General features: G+C 38.8%; 2 non-coding genes across 2 annotated transcripts; both read right to left on the reverse strand.

The window, feature by feature from the left end:
* Positions 1 to 350: 350 nt before the first annotated feature.
* On the reverse strand, positions 351 to 454 carry LOC127740224 (small nucleolar RNA R71). The gene has a single exon (XR_008000905.1). It is a non-coding gene; the product is annotated as a small nucleolar RNA R71 (small nucleolar RNA).
* Positions 455 to 6,544: 6,090 nt separating this feature from the next.
* On the reverse strand, positions 6,545 to 6,652 carry LOC127740193 (small nucleolar RNA R71). The gene has a single exon (XR_008000874.1). It is a non-coding gene; the product is annotated as a small nucleolar RNA R71 (small nucleolar RNA).
* Between the last annotated feature and the right edge of the window lie 3,746 nt (positions 6,653 to 10,398).

Genomic DNA, 10,398 nt, shown 5'->3' on the forward strand with positions numbered 1-10,398 from the left:
ATGCTGCACCAACTTCCAATTTCTATGGAAGAAGCATCTCAATTCCTGCCATTGGAGCAAAGAACTTTGAGCTTAAACCTCAATTGTTTTCTCTAATGCAGCAGAATTGCAAGTTTCATGGACTTCCATCGGAAGATCCTCATCAGTTCTTAGCTAAATTCTTGCAGATCTGTGATATTGTTAAGACCAATGGGGTTGATCCTGAGGTCTACAGACTTATGCTTTTTCCCTTTGCTGTAAGAGACAGAGCTAGAACATGGTTAGTCTCACAACCTAGAGAAAGCCTGAACTCTTGGGACAAGCTGGTCAATGCTTTCTTGACCAAATTCTTTCCACCTCAAAAGATGAGCAAGCTCAGAGTGGACGTCCAAACCTTCAGACAGAAGGAAGGTGAATCCCTCTATGAAGCTTGGGAAAGATACAAGCAATTAACCAAAAGGTGTCCTTCTGACATGTTTCCAGAATGGAGCATCATATGTATATTCTATGATGGTCTGTCTAAAATGTCCAAGATGTCATTGGACCATTCTACTGGTGGATCCCTTCATCTGAAAACACCTGTAGAAGCCCAGGAAGTCATTGAGATGGTTGCAAATAACCAGTTTATGTACACTTCTAAAAGAAATCATATGAACAATGGGACGACTCCGAAGAGAGGAGTTCTTGAGATTGATATGCTGAATTACATATTGGCTCAAAACAAAATATTGACTCAGCAAGTCAATATGATTGCTCAGAATCTGACTGGATTGCAAGCTTCATCTGGTAGTGCTAAAGAAGCCTCCTTTGAAGGAAAAGCTTATGACCCTGAGAATCCTGCAATGAAAGAGGTGAATTACATGGGAGAATCCTATGGAAATAGCTATAATCCCTCATGGAGGAATCTTCCAAATTTCTCATAGAAGGATCAACAGAAGCCTCAACAAGGCTTCAACAACAATAATGGTGGGAGAAATAGGTTTGGCAATAACAAGCCTTTTCCATCATCTTCTCAGCAATAGACAGAGAATTCTGAGCAGAGCCTCTCTGGCTTAGCAAACATAGTCTCTGATCTATCTAAGATGACTCTCAGTTTCATGAATGAAACAAGGTCATCCATCAGAAATTTGGAGGCACAAGTGGGTCAGCTGAGTAAAATAGTCATTGAAACTCCTCTTAGTACTCTCCCAATCAGTATAGAAGAGAATCCCAAAAGAGAGTGCAAGGCCATAACTATAACCAAAATGGCCGAACCTGGAGAGAGTGAAAAGGCAGTGATTCCCAGTGAGAAAGACCTTAAGGGACGTCCACTGACCAATAAGGAGTTCCCTATTGAGGAACCAAAGGAATCTGATGCTCATACAAAGATCATAGGTATTTCACTGAACTTACTTTTGCCATTCATGTGCTCTGATGAGTATTCTTCATCTGAAAAGGACGAAGACACTGTTGAAGAGCAAGTTGCTCAGTATCTAAGAGCAATCATGAAGCTGAATGCCAAGTTATTTGGTAATGAGACTCGGGAGGATGAACCTCCATTGCTCATCAATGAACTAAATACATGGATTCAGCAGATATTGCCTCAAAAGAAACCGGATCCCGAAAAGTTCTTAATACCTTGCACCATAGGCACCATGAACTTTGAAAAGGCTCTGTGTGACCTGGGGTCAGGTATCAACCTCATGCCACTCTCTGTAATGGAGAAACTAGGGATCTTTGAGGTACAAGCTGCAAGAATCTCACTAAAAATGGCAGACAGATCAATGAAATAGGCTTACGGACTTACAGAGGATGTCTTAGTGAAGGTTGAATACCTTTACGTCCCTGCTAACTTCATAATCCTAGACACTGGGAGGGATGAGGATGAATCCATCATCCTTGGAAGACACATCCTAGCCACAGCAAGGGCTGTGATTGATGTTGACAGAGGAGAGTTAGTTCTTTAATTGAATGAGGGCTACCTTGTGTTCAAGACTCAAGGATCTTCTTCTATAAACATGGAGAAGAAGCACAAAAAGCTTCTCTCAATACAGAGCCAGACAGAGCCCCCACACTTAACTTCTAAGTTTGGTATTGGAAGGCCACAACCATGCTCTGAGCATCTGTGAAGCTCTGTAAGAGCTTCCTGTCAAGCTATTGACATTAAATAAGCGCTTATTGGGAGGCAACCCAATTTTATTTTTCTATATTAATTACTTTCTCATTTTTATTTTCTAGTGTTAGTCTATGTCTTCTTTAGGTTGATGATCATGTGAAGTCACAAAAACAGCTGTAGAATTAAAGCAGGAATCAAAAACAGCAAAAAAATTAGCACACCCTAGAGGGCGAGCTTACTGGAATTTAAACGCCAGTAAGGCTAGCAAAGTGGGCGTTTAACGCCCAGTTTGGCACCATTCTGGGCGTTAAACGCCAGAAATGGCACACAGACTAGCGTTTAACGCCATTTTTGGGTGTCTGGTGTCTAGCTGGCGTTAAACGCTAGTAAGAGTAGCAGAATGGGAATTTAACGCCCAGTCTAGCAGCATTCTGGGCGTTAAACGCCAGAACTAGCACCCAGACTGGCGTTTAACGCCAGAAATGGGCATCAGCCTGCCGTTTAACGCCAGAAATGCCACACAGAGGGCATTTAAATGCCAAAAAGGTGTAGGGATGAGAAATCCTTAACACCTCAGGATCTGTGGACCCCACAGGATCCCTACCTACCCTAACTCATTCTCACTACTCTTCACACCTTTCCATAACATCCTTCCCCAAACACCATTCACCTATCAAATCCTACCCTCTTCCCCATAACCTCTTCACCACTCACATCCATCTACTATTTCGCATCATACAATCCACCTACCCCCACCCACTAAAATTCAAACCAATTCCCTCCCTTATGAGCGGATAATTTATACGCTTTTTGGCATTATTTTTAGGTAGTTTTTAGTAGGATCTAACTACTTTTAGGGATGTTTTTATTAGTTTTATGCAAAATTCACATTTCTGGACTTTACTATGAGTTTGTGTGTTTTTCTGTGATTTCAGGTATTTTCTAGCAAAAATTGAGGGACCTGAGCAAAAATCTGATTCAGGATGAAAAAGGACTACTGATGCTGTTGAATTCTGACCTCCCTGCACTCGAAATGGATTTTCTGGAGCTACAGAACTCTAAATGGCGCACTCTCAATGGCGTTGGAAAGTAGACATCCAGAGCTTGCCAGCAATATAGTTCATACTTTGTTCGAGCTTAGACGATACAAACTGGCGTTCAACGCTAGTTCCATGCTGCATTTTGGAGTAAAACGCCAGAAACACGTCACAAACCAGAGTTAAACGACAAAAACACGTTACAACTTGGTGTTTAACTCCAAAAGAAGCCTCTGCATGTGTAAGGCTCAAGCTTAGCCCAAGCATACACCAAAGTGGGCCCCGGATGTGGATTTTTGCATTTAGACTTATTTCTGTAAACCCTAGTAACTAGTCTAGTATAAATAGGATATTTTACTATTGTATTAGACATCTTGGTATCTATCTCTGGATGTTTAGTTCTTAGATCATGGGGGCTGGCCATTCGGCCATGCCTGGATCACCACACTTATGTATTTTCAATGGTGGAGTTTCTAAACGCCATAGATTAAGGTGTGGACCTCTGCTGTACCCCGAGTATTAATGCAATTACTACTATTTTCTATTCAACTCATGCTTATTCGTATTCTAAGATATTCGCTGCACCTCAACATGATGAATGTGATTATCCGTGACACTCATCATCATTCTCACTTATAAACGCGTGCCTGATAACCACTCCCGTTCTACCTTAGACCGAGCGTGTATCTCTTGGATTCCTTAATCAGAATTATCGTGGTATAAGCTAGAATTATTGGCGGCCACTCCTGAGAATCCGGAAAGTCTAAACCTTGTCTGTGGTATTCCGAGTAGGATTCAAGAATTGAATGACTGTGACGAGCTTCAAACTCGCGATATTTGGGCGTAGTGACAGACACAAAAGAATCAATGGATTCTATTCCAACATGATCGAGAACCGACAGATGATTAGCCGTGCTGTGACAATAGCATTTGGACCATTTTCACTGAGAGGATGGGAAGTAGTCATTGACAACGGTGATGCCCTACATATAGCTTGCCATGGAAAGGAATAAGAAGGATTGGATAAAAGCAGTAGAAAAGCAGAGATTCAAAAGGAACACAGCATCTCCATACACTTATCTGAAATTCCTACCAATGATTTACATAAGTATTTCTATCTTTATTTTAATGCTTTATTTATTATTATTTTCGAAAACCATTACAATCATTTGAATCAGCCTAACTGAGATTTACAAGATGACTATAGCTTGCTTCATACCAACAATCTCTATGGGATCGACCCTTACTTACGTAAGCTTTATTACTTGGACGACCCAGTGCACTTGCTAGTTAGTTGTGCGAAGTTGTGAAGAATGTGAGTAAACCATAGTAGTGTGCACCAAGTTTTTGGAGCCATTGCTAAGAATTGTTCAAGTTATGAAAAGAGTAAATCACAATTTTGCCTATCAAGTTTTTAGCGCCATTGCCAGAGATTGTTCGAGTTTGGACAACTGACGATTCATCTTGTTGCTCATATTAGGTAATTTTCTTTTCAAAAAGTTTTCAAAAATCTTTCAAATTTTTTTTTCTCTTTTTCATTTTTCAAAAAAATAATTTTCAAAAAATAAAAAAATTCATAAAATCATAAAAATAAAAAATATTCTTGTGTTTCTTGTTTGAGTCTAGTGTCAATTTTTAAGTTTGGTGTCAATTGCATGTTTTAAAAACCTATGCATTTTTCGAAAATTCATGCATGTGTTCTTCATGATCTTCAAGTTATTCTTGATAAGTCTTCTTGTTTGATCTTTAAATTTTCTTGTTTTGTGTCTTTTCTTGTTTTTCATGTGTATTTTCGCATTCATGGTGTCTAAGCATTAAAAATCTCCAAGTCTGGTGTCTTGCATGTTTTTTTTTCTTGAAAATTTTCAAAAATAAGTCTTGATGTTCATCTTGATTTTCAAAGTGTTCTTGGTGTTCATCTTGACATTCATAGTATTTTTGCATGCATCATGTGTTTTGATTCATAATTTTCATGTTGTGAGTCATTTTTGTTGTTTTTCTCTCTCATCATTAAAAATTCAAAAATAAAAAAATATCTTTTCCTTATCTCTCTCATAAATTTCGAAAATTTGAGTTGACTTAGTCAAAAATTTTTAAAACTTAGCTATTTCTTATAAATCAAGTCAAATTTTCAATTTTAAAAATCCTATCTTTTCAAAACTTTTTCAAAAATCAAATCTTTTTCATTTTTCTTTTATGATTTTTGAAAATTTGAAAATATTTTTCAAAATCTTTTCTTATCTTTATTTCAAAATTTCAAAAACTTTACTAATAATTAATGTGATTGGTTCAAAAATTTGAAGTTTGTTACTTTCTTGTTAAGAAAGGTTCAATCTTTAAATTTTAGACTCATATCTTTTAGTTTCTTGTTAGTCATGTAATCAATTTTAATTTTAAAAATCAAATCTTTTCCAAAATATCTTTTTCAAATCATATCTTTTTCAAAATAAATTTCAAATATCTTTTCAAAATTGTTTTTCAAATCTTTTTCAACTAACTAATTGACTTTTTGTTTGTTTCTTATCTTTTTCAAAACCACCTAACTACTTTTCTCTCTCTAATTTTCGAAAATTCCTTCATTCTTTTTCAAAATTCTTTTTAATTAACTAATTGTTTCAAATTTTAATTTTAATTTTATTTCTTCTCTTAATTTTTGAAAATCACTAACCCTTTTTCAAAATTAATTTTCGAAATTCTCTCTCTTATCTCCTTCTATTTATTTATTTATTTACTTACACTTTTCTCTCCGTCTAACAATTCGATCCCACTCTTCCCCCTTGTGTTTGGATTCTTACCTTTTTCTTCCTTTATTCTTTTATTCTTTTCTTCTTTTACTAACATAAAGGAATATCTATACTGTGACATAGAAGATTTCTCTTTTTTTCTGTTCTCTTCTTTTTCATATGAGCAGGAGCAAGGACAATAATATTCTTGTTGAAGCAGATCCTGAACCTAAAAGGACTCTGAAGAAGAAGCTTAAAGAAGCTAAAGCACAACAATCCAGAGACAACTTTACAGAAATTTTAAAAAGAAAGAGGAGATGGCAGGCGCAAATAATAACGTAAGGAGGATGCTTGGTGATTATACTACACCTACTTCCAAGTTTGATGGAAGAAGCATCTCAATCCCTGCTATTGGAGCAAACAATTCTGAGCTGAAACCTCAACTATTTGCTCTAATGCAACAAAACTACAAGTTCCATGGACTTTCATCAGAAGATCCCTACCAGTTTTTAACTGAGTTATTGCAGATCTGTGAGACTGTTAAGATTGATGGAATAGATCTTGAAGTCTACATGCTCATGCTTTTCCCTTTTGCTGTAAGAGACAGAGCTAGAACATAGTTGGACTCACAACCTAAAGATAGCCTGAACTCTTGGGATAAGCTGGTCACGGCCTTCTTGGCTAAGTTCTTTCCTCCTCAAAAGCTGAGCAAGCTTAGAGTGGATGTTCAGACCTTCAAACAAAAAGATGGTGAATCCCTCTATGAAGCATGGAAAAGATACAAGCAGATGACCAAAAAATGTCCTTCTGACATGCTTTCAGAGTGGTCCATTTTGGATATATTCTATTATGGCCTATCTAAGTTCTCTAAGATGTCACTGGACCATTCTGGAGGTGGATCCATTCACCTAAAGAAATTGCCTGCAAAAGCTCAAGAACTCATTGACATGGTTGCAAATAACCAATTCAGATACACTTCTGAGAGAAATTATGTGAGTAATGGGACGCCTCAGAGGAAGGGAGTTCATGAAATTGATGCTCTGAATGCCATATTGGCTCAGAACAAAATGTTGACTTAGCAAGTCAACATGATTTCTCAGAGTCTGAATGGATGGCAAAATGCATCCAACAGTACTAAAGAGGCATCTTCTGAAGAAGAAGCTTATGATCCTAAGAACCCTGCAATGGCAGAGGTAAATTGCATGGGTGAATCCTATGGGAACACCTATAATTCATCATGGAGAAATCATCCAAACTTCTCATGAAAGGTTCAACAAAAGCACCAACAAGGCTTTTATAATGGTGGAAGAAACAGGCTTAGCAATAACAAGCCTTTTCCATCATCTTCTCAGCAATAAATAGAGCATTCTGAGCAGAGCTCCTCTAGCTTAGCAAACATAGTCTCTGATCTATCTAAGGCCACTTTAAGTTTCATGAGTGAAACAAGGTCATCCATCAGAAATTTGGAGGCACAAGTGGGCCAGCTGGGTAAGAAAATCACTGAAACTCCTCCTAGTACTCTCCCAAGCAATACTGAAGAGAATCCAAAAAGAGAGTGCAAGGCCATTGAACTAATCAAAATGGCCGAACCTAGAGAGGAAGGGGAGGACATGAACCCCAATGAGGAAGACCTCATGGGACGTCTCCCAGATAAGAAGGAGTTCCCTATTGAGGACCTAAACGAATCTGAGGCTCACCTAGAGACCATAAAGTTTCTATTGAACCTCCTTTTACCATTTATGAGCTCTGAAAACTATTCTTCCTCTAAAGAGGATGAAGATGTAACTGGAGAGCAAGTTGCTCAATATCTAGGAGCTATCATAAAGCTGAACGCCAAGTTGTTTGGTAATGAGACTTGGAAAGATGCACCTCCCTTGCTCATTAGTGAACTAGATACATGTGTTCAGCAAATTTTACCTCAAAAGAAACAAGATCCTGGTAAATTCTTAATACCCTGTACCATAGGCACCATGACCTTTGTGAACGCTCTGTGTGACCTGGGGTCAGGTATAAATCTTATGCCACTCTCTGTAATGGAAATGATGGGGATCTTTGAGGTACAGGATGCCACATTCTCATTAGAGATGGCAGACAAGTCAATAAGACAAGCTTATGGATTGGTAGAGGACGTGTGAGTGAAGGTTAAAGGCCTTTACATCCCTGCTGATTTCATAATCTTAGACACTAGGAAGGATAAGGATGAATCCATCATCCTTGGAAGACCCTTCCTAGCCACAGCAAGAGCTGTGATTGATGTTGACAGAGGAGAGCTAGTCCTCCAATTGAATGGAGACTACCTAGTGTTTAAAGCTCAAGGATCTTCCTCTGCAACCATGGAGAGGAAGCATGAAAAGCTTCTCTCAATTCAGAGTCAAACAGAGCCCTCACAATCAAACTCTAAGTTTGGTGTTGGGAGGCCACAACCAAACTTTAAATTTGTATATATTATTGTTCTTTTATGTTTCATTAGGTTCATGATCATGTGGAGTCACAAAACAATTACTAAAATTAAAAATAGAATGAAAAACAGCAGAAGAAACAGCACACCCTAAAGGAAGAGCTTACTGGCGTTTAAACGCCAGCAAGGAGCATCTGGCTAGCGTTCAACGCCAGAACAGAGCATGAATCTGACGTTGAACGCCAGAAACAAGCAACATTTTGGCGTTTGAATGCTAAGATTGTACCCTGAGGAAAGCTGGCGTTAAACCAGAAACAAGCATGGAACTGGCATTTAACGCCAGAAACATGCTGCAGATTGGCGTTGAACGCCAAAAACAAGCAAGGAGCTGGTGTTTAACGCCAGAAACAAGCATCAATCTAGTGTTAAACGCCAGGATTGCATGCAGAGGGCGTTTTACACGCCTCATTGGTGCAGGAATGATAAATCATTGACACCTCAGGATCTGTGGACCCTACAGAATCATCTCAGGATCTGTGGACCCCACAGGATCCCCACCTACCTCAACTCACCTTCTCTCCTCTTCACACAATCCAAAAACACTCTTCCCCAAACATTACTCACCAATCACCTCAATCCCTCTTCCCAATTACCCCTTCACCACTCACATCCATCCACTATATAAACCCCTCTATCCTTCTTTATTTTCACACAACACAACCCTCTCTTCTCCCCCTTGGCCGAATACACAACCATCTCCCTTTCCTTTATATTTTCTTCTTCTTCTTCTTCTATTCTTTCTTCTTTTGCTCGAGGGAGAGCAATATTCTAAGTTTGGTGTGGTAAAAGCATAGTTTTTTTTGTTTTTCCATAACCACTTATGGCACCTACGGCCGGAGAAACCACTAGAAGAGGGAAAGGGAAGACAAAAGCTTCCACCTCCGAGTCATGGGAGATGGAGAGATTCATCTCAAAAGCCCATCAAGACCCCTTCTATGAAGTTGTGGCCAAGAAGAAAGGGATCCTTGAGGTCCCTTTCGTTCTCAAGAAAAATGAGTATCCGGAGATTCGACATGAGATCCAAAGAAGAGGTTGGGAAGTTCTGACCAACCCCATTCAACAAGTTGGAATCTTAATGGTCCAAGAGATCTATGCCAATGCATGGATCACTAGGAACCATGATTGAAGTATGAACCCAAATCCAAAGAATTATTTTACAATGGTTCGGGGGAAATGCTTAGATTTCAGTCCGAAAAATGTGAGGTTGGCGTTCAACTTTCCTATGATGCAAGAAGATGCATGATGAGCGGATAATTTGTACGCCTTTTGGCATTGTTTTTAGTATGTTTTTAGTATGATCTAGTTAGTTTTTAGTATATTTTTATTAGTTTTTAGTTAAAATTCACTTTTCTGGACTTTACTATGAGTTTGTGCGTTTTTCTATGATTTCAGGTATTTTCTAGCTGAAATTGAGGGACCTGAGCAAAAATCTGATTCAGAGACTAAAAAGGACTGCAGATGCTGTTGGATTCCGACCTCCCTGCACTCGAAGTGGATTTTCTGGAGCTACAGAAGCCCAATTGGCCCGCTCTCAACGGCGTTAAAAAGTAGACATCCTGGGCTTTCCAGCAATATATGATAATCCATACTTTGCCCAAGATTTGATGGTCCAAACCGGCGTTCAAAGTCACCATCAGAATTCCCAGCGTAAAACGCCGGAACTGGCACAAGGATGGGAGTTAAACGCCCAAACTGGCATAAAAGCTGGCGTTTAACTCCAAGAAGAGTCTCTACACAAAAATGCTTCAATGCTCAGCCCAAACACATACCAAGTGGGCTCGGAAGTGGATTTTTATGTCATTTACTCATCTTTGTAAACCCTAGGCTACTAGTTCTCTATAAGTAGGACCTTTTACTATTGTATTTTCATCTTTGGATCATTTTAGATCTTTTGATCATCTTTGGATGTCTAGTTCTTAGATCATTGGGAGGCTGGCCTCTTGGCCATGCCTAGACCTTGTTCTTATGTATTTTCAACGGTGGAGTTTCTACACACCATAGATTAAGGTGTGGAGCTCTGCTGTACCTCGAGTATTAATGCAATTACTATTGTTCTTCTATTCAATTCTGCTTGTTCTTGTTCTAAGATATCACTTGTTCTTCAAC

The sequence above is a fragment of the Arachis duranensis genome, chromosome 6, assembly GCF_000817695.3.
Source record: "Arachis duranensis cultivar V14167 chromosome 6, aradu.V14167.gnm2.J7QH, whole genome shotgun sequence".
Classification (NCBI taxonomy): domain Eukaryota; kingdom Viridiplantae; phylum Streptophyta; class Magnoliopsida; order Fabales; family Fabaceae; genus Arachis; species Arachis duranensis.